The following is a 15,260-nucleotide window of genomic DNA, read 5'->3' on the forward strand; positions in this document are numbered from 1 at the left end:
AGTTGACAGGCAGACCTTCTGCAGATAGATCAGATTACCACCATCTACCACACGCTAAGACTGCAGCTACTCCCTGAAACAGAGCCCACTAGCGCCAGTTGGACTAAGAGCTGCTCCCTAACACAAAATGTCCATCAGCATCAACTAGGCCAAGAGCTCCCACTGGATCAAGAGTATCAATCAGACCAAGAGAGGCTCCCTCAGACACAGACACCACTTGCACCAAGTAGAGAAAGAGATGAGTAGATGCCACTGCAAAAATACAGTCAACAACATAAAAACCAATATGGCTCCTTCAGAACCTACATCAGCAAGACCTGAATATTCCAACACAGAAGAAACAGAAGATATCTACCATAAAAATGACTTTAAGAAGATATTAGAGATCTTAAAAGAGGAAATGAAAAATTCCCTTAAAGAAATCAAGGAAAAGTCAAACAAAAAATGGGAAGAAATCAGTAAATCCCTTGAAAGCCAAGAGAAAGCAATTAAACAAGTGAGGGAAACAGTTCAAGATTTCAAAACTGAAATGGAGTCAATAAAGAAGACATAAACTGAGGGAATGCTGGAAGTGGAAAATCTGAGTAAATGAACAGGTACAAGTATAACCAACAGAATGCAAGAGATGGAAGAGCAGATCTCTGGTGTTGAAGATACGGTAGAAGAAATAGATTCATCAGTCAAAGAAAGCACTAAATTCAACAAAGTCATGACTCAAAATGTCCAGGAAATTTGGAACACCATGAAAAGACCAAACCTAAGAATAATAGGGAAAGAAGAAGGAGAAGAATACTAACCCAAGGGCACAGAAAATATATTCAACAAAATCATAGAAGAAAACTTTCCCAACCTAAAGAAGGAAATGGCTATAAAAATACAGGAGGGTTACAGAACACCAAATAGACTGGATCCAAAATAAAGCCCCTTGCCACATAATAATCAAACTACTAAACATAAAGAATAAAGAAAAAATATTAAGAGCTGCAAAGGAAAAAGGCCAAGTAACATATAAAGGCAAACGCATAAGAATAACACCTGACTTCTCAATGGAGACTCTAAATGCCAGAAGGTCCTGGAGAGGTGTTATGCAGATACTAAGAGACTGTGGATGCCAACCCAGGCTATTATACCCAGCAAAACTCTCAATCAACATAGAAGGAGTAAACAAAATATTCCATGATAAAAACCAGATTTAAACAATATCTCTCTTCAAATTCAGCCCTACAGAAAGCACTTGAAGGAAAAATCCAACCTGAGGAAGTTAGATACACCTATGGAAACACAGGCAATAGATAATCCCACATCAACAAATACCAAAGAAGGGAAACATACAACACTACCACCAAAATATAACAGGAATTAACTATCACTGGTAATTAATATTAATGGTCTCAACTCACCTATAAAAAGACACAGGCTAACAGAATGGATATGAAAACAGGATCCATCCTTCTACTGCATACAAGAAAGACACCTCAACTTCAAAGACAGACACCACCTCAGAATAAAAGGCTGGGAAAAGACTTTCCAATCAAATGGATTTAAGAAGCAAGCTGGTGTAGCTATCCTAATATCTAATAAAATAGACTTCAAACTAAAATCAATTGAAAGAGATTAGGAAGGACATTACATATTTATCACAGGGAAAATCTGACAAGACGAAGTCCCAATTCTGAATATTTTTGCCACAAATACAAGGGCACCTACATTCATAAAAGAAATGTTACCAAAGCTTAAATTGCACATCAAGCCCTATACACTAGTAGTGGGAGACTTGAACACCCCACTCTCACCAAAGGACAGATCTGCCGGACAGAAACTTAACAGAGAAATAAGGGAACTAATAGATATTATGACTTGAATAAATAAATAGATATCTACAGAGTATTCTACCCTAACACAAAAGAATATACCTTCTTTTCAGCATCCCATGGAACATTCTCCAAAATTGACCACATGCTTGGTCACAAAACAAGCCTCAACAGATACAAAAAAAAAATTGAAATAACCTCCTGTTGCTGTGGATATCGTTCTGTAAAAATAAAACACTGACTGGCCAGAGGCAAAGCAAGAAACAGGCAAGACAAGGAGAGAGGAGAATTCTGGGAAGTGGAAGGTGGAGTGAAGGAGACACTGCCAGCTGCCGACATGACAGGAGCATGTGAACATGCTGATGAGCCACGAGCCACATGGCAAGGTGTAGATTTATAGAAATGGGTTTATTTAAGATATAAGAACACTTAGCAAGAAGTGTATGGCCTGCCATGGCCATACAAATTGTAAGCAATATAAGTCTCTGTGTTTACTTGGTTGGGTCTGAACAGCTGTGGGACTGGTGGGTGACAGAGATTTGTCCTGACTGTGGACCAGGCAGGAAACCTCTAGCTACATCCTGTGTCTTATTAGACCACCATGGCTTAAAGTTAGATTTCAACAACAAGAAAAATTATAGAAAGCCTACAATCTCATGTAAACTGAATAATGCCCAACTGAATCACCAATGGGTCAAGGAAGAAATAAGAAAGAATTTAAAGATTTCCTAGAATTCAATGAAAATAAATGTACAACATACCCAGACTTATGGGACACCATGAAAGCAGTGCTAAAGGGAAAACTCATAGTTCTAAATGCCCACATAAAGAAGTTGGAGAAATCTCACACTAGTGACTTAACAGCACAACTGAAAGCTCTAAAACTAGAAGAAGCAAACTCACCCAGGAGAAATAGATGCCAGGAAATAATCAAATTGAGCACTGAAATCAATAAAATAGAAACAAAGAGAACAATACAAAGAATCAATGAAACAAAGAGTTGGTTCTTTGAGAAAATCAACAAGATAGATAAGCCCTTATCCAGATTAACCAAAAAACAGAGAGAGAGAGAGAACATCCAAATTAACAAAATCAGAAATGAAAAGGGGGATACAACAACAGACAATGAGGAAATCCAAAGAATCATCAGGTCATACTTCAAAAACCTGTACTCAACAGAACTGGAAAATCTGAAAGAAATGGACAGTTTTCTGGATAGGTAGCCCATACCAAAGTTAAAGTTAAATCAAGACCAAGTAAACTATTTAAATAGACCAATAACCCCTAAGGAAATAGAAATGGTCATTAAAAGTGTCCAAACCAAAAAAAGCCCAGGACCAGATGGTTTCAGTGCAGAATTCTACCAGATTTTCAAAGAAGAACTAATACCAATACTCTTCAAATTGTTCCATACCATAGAAACAGAAGGAACATTACCAAATTCTTTCTATGAGGCTACAGTTACCCTGATACCCAAACCACACAAAGATGCAACAAAGAAAGAGAATTAAAGACCAAACTTCCTCATGAACATTGATGCAAAAATACTCAATAAAATACTGACTAACCAAATCCAGGAACACATCAAAAAAATGATCCACCACGACCAAGTAGGCTTCATCCCAGAGATGCAAGGATGGTTCAACATATGAAAATCTGTCAATGTAATACACCATATAAACAAACTGAAAGAAAAAAACCACATGATCATCTCATTAGATGCTGAAAAGGCATGTGACAAAATCCAACACCCCTTCATGATAAAGGTCTTGGAGAGATCAGGAATACAGGGAGCATACCTAAACATAACAAAGGCAATTTACAGCAAGCCAACAGCCAACATCAAAGTAAATGGAGCGAAACTCAAAGCAATTCCACTTAAATCAGGAACAAGTCAAGGCTGTCCACTCTCCCCATAGTTATTCAATATAGTACTTGAAGTTCTAGCTAGAGCAATAAGACAACATAAGGAGATCAAGGGGATATAAATTGGAAAGGAAGAAGTCAAACTTTCATTATTTGCTGACGATAAGATAGTATACATAAGTGACCCCAAAAATTCTACCAGGGAACTCCTACAGCTGATAAAATCCTTCAGTAAGGTGGTAGGATACAAGATTAACTAAAAAAAAAAAAATCAGTAGCCCTCTTATATACAAATGAAAAAGGGGCTGAGAAAGAAATCAGAGAAACATCACTCTTTACAATAGTGACAAATAATATAAAATACCTTGAGGTAACTCTAACTAAGCAAGTGAAAGACCTGTATGATAAGAACTTTATGTCTCTGAAGAAAAAAACTGAAAAAGATATCAGAAAATGAAAAGATCTCACATGCTCATGGATAGGTAGAATCAACATAGTAAAAATGGTACTCTTACCAAAGGCAATCTACAGGTTCAATGCAATCCCCATCAAAATCCAAACACATACTTCACAGACTTGGAAAGAACAATAATTAACTTTATATGCAAAAACAAAAAAAACCTAGGATAGCAAAAAGAATCCTGTATAATAAAGCAACCTCTGGAGGCATCACAATCCATGACCTCAAGCTCTACTATAGAGCTATAGTAATAAAAACAGCTTGATACTGGCATAAAAACCAACATGTGGACCAATGGAATCAAATTGAAGACCCTGACATTAATCTGCACACCTATGAACATATGATTTTCAACAAAAAAAACCAAAACTCTACCATGGAAAAAAGAAAGCATCTTCAACAAATGGTGCTGGCATAACTGGATGTCAACATGCAGAAGATTACAAATTGATCCATATCTGTCACCATGCACAAAACTCAAGTCCAAGTGGATCAAAGATCTCAACATAAATCCAGTTACACTGAATTTAATAGAAGAGAAGATAGGAAGTAGTCTGGAATGAATTGGCACAGGAGACCACTTCCTAAATATAACACCAGTAGCATAGACACTGAGAGCGACAATTAATAAATGGGACCTCCTGAAACTGAGAAGCTTTTGTAGAGCAAAGGACACGGTCAATAAGACCAAACTACAGCCTACAGAATGGGAAAAGATCTTCACCAACCCCACATGTGACGGCTTATATTCAAAATACATAAGAACTCAAAAAGCTAGACATCAAAATACCGAACAATTCAATTAAAAAATGGGGTACAGAGCTTAACAGAGAATTCTCAATAGAAGAATCTCAAATGGCTGAAAGGCATTTAAGGAATTGCCCAACATCCTTTGTCATCAGGGAAATGCAAATCAAAACAACTCTGAGATACCATCTTATACCTGTCAGAATGGCTAAGATCAAACACACTGAAGACAGCTTATGTTGCAGAGGATTTGGAGCAAGGGGGACATTCCTCCACTGTTGGTGGAAATGCAAACTTGTACAACCACTCTGGAAATCAGTATGATGGTTTCTCAGAAAATTGGAAATAAGTCTTCCTCAAGACCCAGTTATACCACTCTTGGGCATATACCCAAGGAATGCTCAATCTTATCACAAGGATACATGCTCTACTATGTTCATATCAGCATTATTCATAATAGCAAAAACCTGGAAACAACCTAGATGCCCCTCAACTGAAGAATGGATAAAGAAAATGTGGCACATATACACAATGGAATACTACTCAGCAGTAAAAAAAAAACAGTGATATCATGAAATTTGCAGGCAAATGGATGGAACTAGAAAATATCATCTTAAGTGAGGTAATCCAGACTCAGAAGGACAAACATAGTAAGTAGTCACTCATAAGTGGAAACTAAATGGGAGGGAAGGGATGGCCAGACTGCAACCCACAACTCCAGAGAGGCTAGCTAACAGGGAAAGACCCTAAGAGGGACATATGGATGACCCTGTGAAGGAGAAGTAGATGAGATCTATATGAGTGGACTGGGTGGGGGACGATGGCAGAGGGTGAGGAGTGGGGGATGAGAATATAGGGAAATGGGAGGGTCAAGCTGGAACAGGGACAGATTGGGAGGGCAGGGAGGAAGATATCATGATAGATGAGGACATCATGGGAATTGGAAGAGGCAGGGTGCTGGGGAGGCTCTCAGGAATCCACAGGGTTGACCCCACCTTGATCTGCTGGCAGTGATCCAGAAGGTGCCTGGACCAGTCTACTCTGGTGACCAGCCTAGCAAATAACCTAGCTGTCATCATAGAGCCTTTGTCCAGATGGAGGCAGATACAGAGATCTACAGCCAGGCACCAGGCTGAGTTCTGGGAAACCAATTGATGAGAGAGAGGAGGGATTCTGGAGGCAGGGGACGTTGAGATTATGATGGGAGGAAGTGCAGAGATGACAGGCCACACTAGTGGAAACCCATGAACTGTGGACTGGTGGCTGTGGAGCCCCCATTGGACTGGACTAGGCCCTCTGTATACAGAAGATGGTTGTTTGGCTCAAACTGTTTGGGGGGCACCCAGGCAGGGGGATCGAGATCTGTCGCTGGTGCATGGGCAGGCTTCTGGGAATCCGGTGCCTATGGTGTGACACCTTGCACAGCCTTGGTGCAGTGGGAAGGGCCTTGGACCTGCCTAGGCTCAGTGTGCTGGGCTCTGCTGACTCCCCATGGGAGACCTCGATTTGGGGGATGTGGGGATGCGGGGTAGTTTGAGAAAGAAGGCTGGAGGGTGGGAGGAGGGAGGAGGGGGATCTATGGATCGTATGTAGAGTCAGTAGAAAATTTCTTAATAAAGAAAAATGAAAGAAAAAAAAGAAAGAATCCAAATGTTGATTCTCATCATCATCTTCTGTATCATCATTAACTAACTAAAGGTGTCTGCATGTTGCACAAAGTGAAGTGATGTCAATTCTATAACAGTTTATCTCCACTAATCCATGTTAAAAGTTAATGTAGTCAATATAAATAAAGGGATAATTGGGAAAGAGAGGTGTGAGAGCGAGAGAGGAAGGAGCAGGAGAAAGGAGGGGGCAAAGAGAAATAGGAGAATGAGGAAAGGAAGAGAGATGGATGTTTATGAGCCTCAGAGTAAAGACTGTAGGGTTACTTCTTTGCCTTGTTTGTTCTATTTTCTCCTCTTCTCTTTCCAGATCATCTAGAAGCAACTGTTTAGCTATCTTCATGGTCCTGGCTGTTAGTTGGTGGGGGCTTAAATTCCCCTGTACATATGCATGCACAGTGCAGAGCCTGTGAAACTGGATGAGTTCCTAGCATGGAAGCCCTACTTTGTAAGTAGAATACAGAGGGCACACCTGAGAGATGAAGTAAATGCACACATCTTCCCAGGCTGAGCAGCCATTCCCATCGCACTGGGCTAGGGCCTGCTGCTGGGGCTATACTGTTGGACACAATAGCTCGCTCTCAGACTGTCCATAAAGGAGGAAATAATCTGGTATCAGTTAGGTAAAGTTTTTTTTTTTTTTTTGGTTTTTTCGAGACAGGGTTTCTCTGCGTAGCTTTGCGCCTTTCCTGGAGCTCACTTGGTAGCCCAGGCTGGCCTCGAACTCACAAAGATCCGCCTGCCTCTGCCTCCCGAGTGCTGGGATTAAAGGCGTGCGCCACCACGCCCGGCCAGTTAGGTAAAGTTTATGTGCAACTCTTCTTCCTCTGCCTCAGATTGGGGTAAATTGTTCCTGCTATACTAGATGCTGTGTGTGTTTATACAGAGTTGAGAAAGCTGAGACCCTTCTCAACTTCCTGAGCATTGAAGGATCTATCTCTATATAGTCTAACCTAGAGATAAGTGGGTCATTTGCCTTAGAGTGGGGCAAATGGTCATTCATTTAGAGCAGTGGTTCTCAACCTATGGGTGATGAACCCCTTAGGGTCACATATCAAACATCCTTCATATCAGATATTCACATTATGATTCATAACAGTAGCAAAATTATACTTATGAAGTAACAATGAAATAATTTTATGATTGGGGTCATCACAACTTGAGGAACTGTATTAAAGGGTCACAGCATTAGGAAGGTTGAGCTCTAGAGGAACTTCTCCCAGCTGTGTTCTGAGTCCTCACAGTTGTTCATAAAAAGTCATCAACTGTGCAACCTCAGCTTGCTCTGCTCTGGTCTCTCTTCCTTTCATCAACTTGGGAAAGTAATTGTGTATTGTTTATTTTGGTTCTATCTCTGTCTCTTCCTGTCTCTCCCTGTCTCTCTGTGTCTCTCTCCAGGGTTTCACTAAGTAGCCTTCGTTGACCTGGCAACATTTTATATTCAAACCATAATATCCAATAAGAGCCTTTTCCTGAAGTGATAAGACAATTCCAGTATGTGGTAACCCCAAACCCCTCCTTTACTGTTTTCTTATACCTGCCATATGGAATTTTGGGAGCTACAGTCTATAGGAGGACCTCTTAATGGATGTCAGGCAAGGAGCAAAGGGAGGGAGCTTGGAGGGCATAATACAAATACTGATGGGTCTGAAGATAACTCAAATGAGAAAGGTAGTCACCTGCTTTATCACCTGGGGAAGATGCAGAGTTCCAGAGTTTTGACTAGTTTAGTTTGTCTTCATTCTCCGTGTCCTGTTTCCATGATAAAGGATGTGAAGCCATAGAATAGTTTTCAAAGTCTAACCCAACCATGTTGCAGAAAATATTATCAGGACTCAATTATATTTTTAATCCCCAGTTTAGACTTCTAGTCATTTGTGGGGGGTACCTTGTGTATATATGTAAACCTGTTTGGGGAGGGGTGCATGTGAATGTGTATGCACTCATGTAGAGATCAGTTGGTTGAGTTCATCTATTGCTTGTTGAAAAATTTCTGTACCCCAATATTGGGTTTCTCCACCAATGCAATAAATCAGATCAGGCCAAATTAATAAATCCAGGTTTAATCTACCCAAAGCATTCCCAGGCAGTCCCTGGAAGGAGAAGGAGCCATGAGGGGAACCACCAGGGGAAGTCTATGGGCCAGACCTTATGTACCCTCCAGGAGTGGAGCCACTGCTTGCCAGGCTTTCTCAGGGGTGGGGTCTGGAGAAGGCAGCTCCAGGAGAGATCCCAAACATCCCAGCCTTTGGGGGTATATATGGATGCAGATTCAAGTCTGGCTGCTTCCTGCCAGCAGAGAACAACATTGGGAAGTGGAGTCAGGAGTCAGTGGGAGGTGCACAGTGGGAGGTGTGGTGAAGAAGCATTTAATTAGCTGCCATCTTGGAGACCTCAGGTACCTGTTTCTTGAGAAGGTAAAGAAAGCAGGTTGCTAAGAGAAAAAACAGATTATTAACAATGGCCTATGAACAGGGCTAGCCATGGGAAAAAGAATGAAATGGACATGTGCCCTGGTTGTACAGAAGAGCATTTTACCTTCTTGTTTCAGCTTGCTTCGGTCTTGGGCAGCTTACAGCTACTCTGGTTTTCACTTCTCCCTGTACTATGCTAGCATTCTACCCACCTACTGTGGGCTGCTTCATCTGAAAGTCTGTTTTTCTTCCTGTTAAAAAGTCCCATCTTTGTGTGTAAAGATGGAAATGTGGCCCGAGTATGCTTGTTTTTAACTGGTTTTGAATGCCTGAGTTTACATGTAGATGGGTAAAAATGCTCTTGCACGTAAAATAAAACCAAATACTAAAAAATCTGAAAATTTCTTTCCTGAAGAGAACCCAAAAAACAAATGTTCTTGCTTTTAAGATATGAATCTGCATTCTCACTTTTCTCCTGAAGGGAATTCTCAAGAGATGATTTATTAATTCCAATGCACTTTTTATTAAAATAAAAGAACAACTAAAGAAAGCATAAAAGCATTCTTAATTTAGTCAGGAACACCCAAATTAAGTTTCATCTGTCTAATTTCAACCTTGGGGAACTCGGTTCATAGCTGTGCCCAGTACCAAAGAGCATACTAGTCTGTCTTCACTATGAGGAATAGTACATGTCCATCTAGAAGCAGACACAAGTACCCACAGTCTCTATCCTTACTTTAGAAATGAGAGTTATAGTCATCCATGGCTTATTTCTGTATGTCACAATATTTTTCTTGCTTCTTCTGGGTTTAAAATGCCTTGGTATTCTCACTGCTAAATCGGGTTTTAAACTAAGGGAAGAAAAAGTATTCATTGTGATCTTCCTTCTTCTATCCACCTCAGTGGAAAAGAAGCAAAAGATTTAAGACTCAAATCTATTGTCTCACTAGCATAATTTTTAAAAGAAAAAAGTTGGGCATGGTTGAGCATGCCTTTAATCCAGCACCTGGGAGGCTGGTGATCTCTGTGAATTCCAGGTCAGCCTGGTCTACACAGAAAATTCTAGGATAGCCAAGGCTACACAGTGAGACTTGGTTGCAACAACAAAATAATAAATAAATGCAAAGAGCCTATTCCCTAGGCACATTTGATATCCTCCCTTCTCTTTTTGGTCTTACTGAAATTAAATCTTTCCAATACAGTCTTTCATTTTCATTAACCTTCAGAGTTTTTCCTTTACTACAGTAACAAAGGGCAGCTGGCAGACATGAACATGATGCCTATAAGCCCTGTAGTCAGGAGATGGGGGCATCAGTCCACATCAGCTACATAACAAGACTGCCACAGGAAAAAAGAGAAAGGAAAAAAGGAAGGAAGACAAAAAAAGAAGGAAGGAAGGAAGGAAGGAAGGAAGGAAGGAAGGAAGGAAGGAAGGAAGGGAGGAAGGAAGGAAAGGAAGATGAGAGGGAGGGAAAGTCACACATTTGTCCTTACTATCCACATACACAGCTCACTGCTCAGACACTGGGGTAGTTAATGGTACCTTTAGACCCAGACTATTGCTACTCTATTCATATTGGGAGAGGGTGTTTGTGCACATTATTCTATAATTACAGCCAGATATGCCTTCCCTATGTCTCCAATAGTCCATTTGCTATCCCTATCAAGGCTCACTCTAAATGACTCTTTCTTAGCAGGGCATGGTGGTACACACCTAAAAGCCTAGACAAGAAAAGCATAGGCAGGAGAATCACAAGTTTGAGGCCATTCTGGTCTAAAGAAAGTTTTAAGTCAGGCAGGACTATAAGTCGAGATCCTACATCAAAAATAAAATGTAATGTAACATCTGCTTCTCTATTAGGTCCCCATTCTCTACGTTAGAATAAATTCCTCACTCTACATTCAACAAACAAACATTGAATACCTATTGAATGTTGGGCCCTATTTTAGGAGCAGGAACTATAACAGGGCAAATGCATTAATCATAGCATGCATCTACAGGATGAGATAAACATTAACCTCATATCAAACTTCACAGAGAGAAGCTACCTATTCAAGTAGTAAGATGCACATAATTTCATGAAATTAGTTCTTAGAAGGCTCATTTGCTCCTTTGGGAAAAAGAAATTAAGCTAAGCAAATCTCCAGGAAGAAGAGGGAGTATCATGATTACTATGGAATGTGCAGGCATGTCCCCAGGCAAGAGGAGAAGAGGACTCTGAAGTCCCAGATGCCTCTGGAAGGTAGGTCTCTAGGTCTCTCAAGAAATGTTGCCTGGTACTCTGTTGTGAGATATTTGATTACACTGTGTAAAGATGTGTCACTGTGGTTGGTTTAATAAAAAGCTATATGGTCATCTTTAGCTGACTTGTATACACCACATATTCTATACTTGTGTTAATACAGATATATATGTTACCTTTAAAAGTTTGTGTGTTTGGGGGGAAAAAAAGAACACCAATAAAAACCAATAAAAACCAATAAAAACAAGCCCAGGTGTTCCAGCCTCTCAAAATGCTTCTGTTGCAGTGTTATTAAAATTCTGCATCCAGAACTTCAAAGCTGCTAGCTCAGATGGTCTAGCCTCACAAACTATCGAGCCAAACCATCAGATAAGCTCTACACTTTCCCATCACACAGAACCTAAAAAAAAAAAAAGTACAGCTAGCTAGCTCTCCTAGAACTTGACCATTATTCCAATTTTCTCAGAGTCCTCTAAAGATTCTGTCACCCCCAGACAAAGGCATGTCTAAAGAATACGGCTCCCACACTCCCAAGAGGTGGGGTGGGTGGTTTTTGGTCATTTGGTGGGTTATGGATGTTTGCCATTGTTTGGGGGGCAGTTACAAATTGTTATTGGCCACGGTCAGGGAAAAGAGCTGATCAAAGGAGATTAGATTCAGGGATCTCTATCTGAAGATGTGGTATAGAAATGATGGGATAAAGGGGTAAATTATTGACTCTACTCTTGAACAACTACTATTCTCAAATATTTTACATTGAAATGGATTTTTGTATATTGATACAAATTTAAAGTTATTTTTGTTATACTTTATATGTGTTTCTACTCTTGTTTAAGTTATTGTACATATGCAGCCTATTTAAAAATGTAATGTAACATTTCAGTACTGGAAAGTTCATTAGGATAACAAAGAAAGACAGGCTAGTAGTTAGTCATCTATAACAATCAAACTTATAGTCATTGCTGTAGAAATTACTTGAACTGTATAGAAATGTGTTACATTTGTTTATACTTCATTTGTTTAACAATGTAAGGATATGTGTTTAAGTATATAAAAGTGTGTTGCATTTGTTTCATCTTGCCTGCATAAGGCACCTGATTGATCTAATAAAAAGCTAAATGGCCAATAGCTAGGAAGGAAAGGAATAGGCGAGGCTGGCAGGCAGTGAGAATAAAGAAGAATGAGAGGAAGAGAGAAGAGAATGAGGGAGAAAGAGAGCGAAACACTTAGGAGCAGCAGAAGCCAGGTGGATGCTAGACAGACAGACATGGAATAGAACAGAAAGAGAGAGAGAGAGAGAGAGAGAGAGAGAGAGAGAGAGAGAGAGAGAGAGAGAGTAAAAAAGCTGAGGAAAAACATAGATGAGGAGAAGCATTAAGTTATAACAGCTAGTGGAACAAGCATAAGATAAAACCGAGTATACAGGGTGATTTTGTGTGTCAACTTGACACAAGCTATAGAGTTATCAGAGAAAGAAGCCTCAGCTAAGGAAATACCTCCTTGAGATCCAGTTGTAAGGCATTTTCTCATTGAGTAATCAATGGACAAAGACCCAGCCCATAGTAGGTGGTGCCATCCCTGGGCTACAGGTCCTGGGTTCTATAAGAAAGCAGACTGAGCAAACCATGAGGAAGCAAGCCAGTAAGCAGCACCCTTACATGACCTCTGCATCAGCTCCTGCCTCTAGGATCCTGTCCTGTGTGAGTTCTTGTCCTGTGTAGATGGAAATTTTTCCAGTCCTGCCTAGTCCAAATGAACTCTCCCACCTGCAGTCCTGCAGCTGCTTATAAAATAACCACTCAGAGGCTTATATTAATCACAAACTGTATGGCCTATGGCTTCAGCTTCTTACTAGCTAGCTTTTTCATCTTAAATTAACCCATTCCTAATAATCTATATGTTGCCACATGGCTGTGGCATTACTAGTCTGCTGGCATCTTGTTGCTCCTTTGGCAGCAGCTGACATCCCCCCCCCACCGACTTTGACCTTCCTTTTTATGTACCACTGCTTGGATTTCCCACCTGGCTGTAAGCTTTCTTGCCATGGGCCAAAAGAGCTTTATTTATTATCCAACGGAGGCCACACATATTCACAGCATACAGAAAGGCATCTCACAGCAGTCCTGACTTCCTTCAGTGATGAAAACCAATGCTGATGTGTAAGCCAAATAAACCCTTTCCTCCTCAACTTGATTTTTGGTCATGGTGTTTTGTCACAGCAATAGAAACACTAATTAAGATAATTGGTACCAGTGTAGTGGATTATTCCTGTGACTGACTTGATCATGTTTTGGGGAGGATTATGGACTTTGGAACTTTTGGCTAGGAAAGCCATTAAATATTGAGACCTCAGTGGGATGTTATGTGGAATTTGGAAGATAAGAATGCTAAGAGCAATGCAAAAGATGGAAGCCTGGCTTGTAAAATTTCAGAGGGAAGTTTAAAGGACCTCAACTGCTGATAGAATGCTGTCCAAATTGAACAAGCAGGACACAAAAGAAGGCAACTGCCAAACTAAGAGGGAACAGAAGTCTGGGACCAAGTCAGGTTTATTAACAAACAGGCAAAATCAATACAGTACATTCATGAATACAGGACAAAACTGCACCGCTGCCTCTTTGTTCCCAAGGGAGAGATGGAGACCAAATTGCAAGCCACAATTCTCTGTCATTGCTCACTGCCAGCTCTGCACAGCCCAAGAGAGAGCACAGGTCAACCTGCCTTGGCCTTTTATTCCGATATGCAAGACACGTATACTCTAATGAAGACTCCACCCTAAGCTGCTACTTACTATTGACTAGCAAGTCAGCGCCAATAATTTCCACAACACAGAACTTTGCAAAGACAAGGTAAGAAAATCTTTCAAAGTTCCTGCTTTACAAATTAAGTCGTCAGAAATTCTAGGCCTGTAGGCCAAAGATGGATGCCCCAACATTGCAGAGAAACCTTGGAAGGTTGTCCACACAGTCAGCTGTTTCTGTCATTTCTATAGTTTTGGAAGTTGTTTGCTCTGGACTTTCTGTTTATTATCTGTAATATATCCTTCTTGGGTCTTTGAAGGGGTTGAAGACTAAGTAGTTATAGTTTTACAGTTTTCCTTGTTAACAAATTTTTAAAAACTTACATAAGACATGTAAAGTTTATAAGGTTGAGAGACATAAAAAGCTTAAGTTGTTTATCTAAGAAAATGTTTTGCCAGGCGGTGGTGGCGCACGCCTTTAATCCCAGCACTCGGGAGGCAGAGGCAGGCGGATCTCTGTGAGTTCGAGGCCAGCCTGGGCTACCAAGTGAGTTCCAGGAAAGGCGCAAAGCTACACAGAGAAACCCTGTCTCGAAAAAACCAAAAAAAAAAAAAAGAAAATGTTTTGAATTCTAAAAAGATAGTTTGGGGTTAGCAGTACATTGCCATGTGGCTGTGGCTTACTGGTACTTTCACATCTTGCTTCTCCTGGTGACAGCTGGCATCTCTCTAGACTCCACCTCTCTCCTTCCTCTCTCTCTCCTTGGATTTCCTGCCTGCCTATAAGCTGCCTTACCTTGGGCCAAAGCAGCTTATTTATTAACCAATGGGAACAACATATATTCACAGCATACAGAAAGACATCCCCCAGCAGAACCTGAATGTACAAGTGTCTCTGGGGTCAGACATTGACTTTAAAGATGTGCTTTAAGCCAAAAGATGATTTAATGAGACCTGGATTGCAGCAAAGCTCTTTTCCATGCCATAGAGGATGGAAAAGATCTTGTGCTATCTTTCCATGTTGCCATCCATGATGGTAAAAGCTTTGAGCTTGTTTCCACCCTATTCTACTCTTGTTCATGAACTGTCAATCTAGTGCAGCCCACTACCTCAGAATTTATCATTTTGAGTAGGTAAACTCCACTTGTAGCATCCTAGGACCCCAACTAGGTCTGAGAAATAAATTGATATGAGCAGGAGGAAAACATACAATATTATTTAATGAAACTTTAGGCAGTGTGGGAGCTCTGATGCTGAAATGAAAAACTATATAAACAGAGTCACTTATCTACAGAATTTGATGAAGAGCAATCAA

Source organism: Peromyscus maniculatus, chromosome 6, assembly GCF_049852395.1.
Source record: "Peromyscus maniculatus bairdii isolate BWxNUB_F1_BW_parent chromosome 6, HU_Pman_BW_mat_3.1, whole genome shotgun sequence".
Lineage (NCBI taxonomy): Eukaryota > Metazoa > Chordata > Mammalia > Rodentia > Cricetidae > Peromyscus > Peromyscus maniculatus.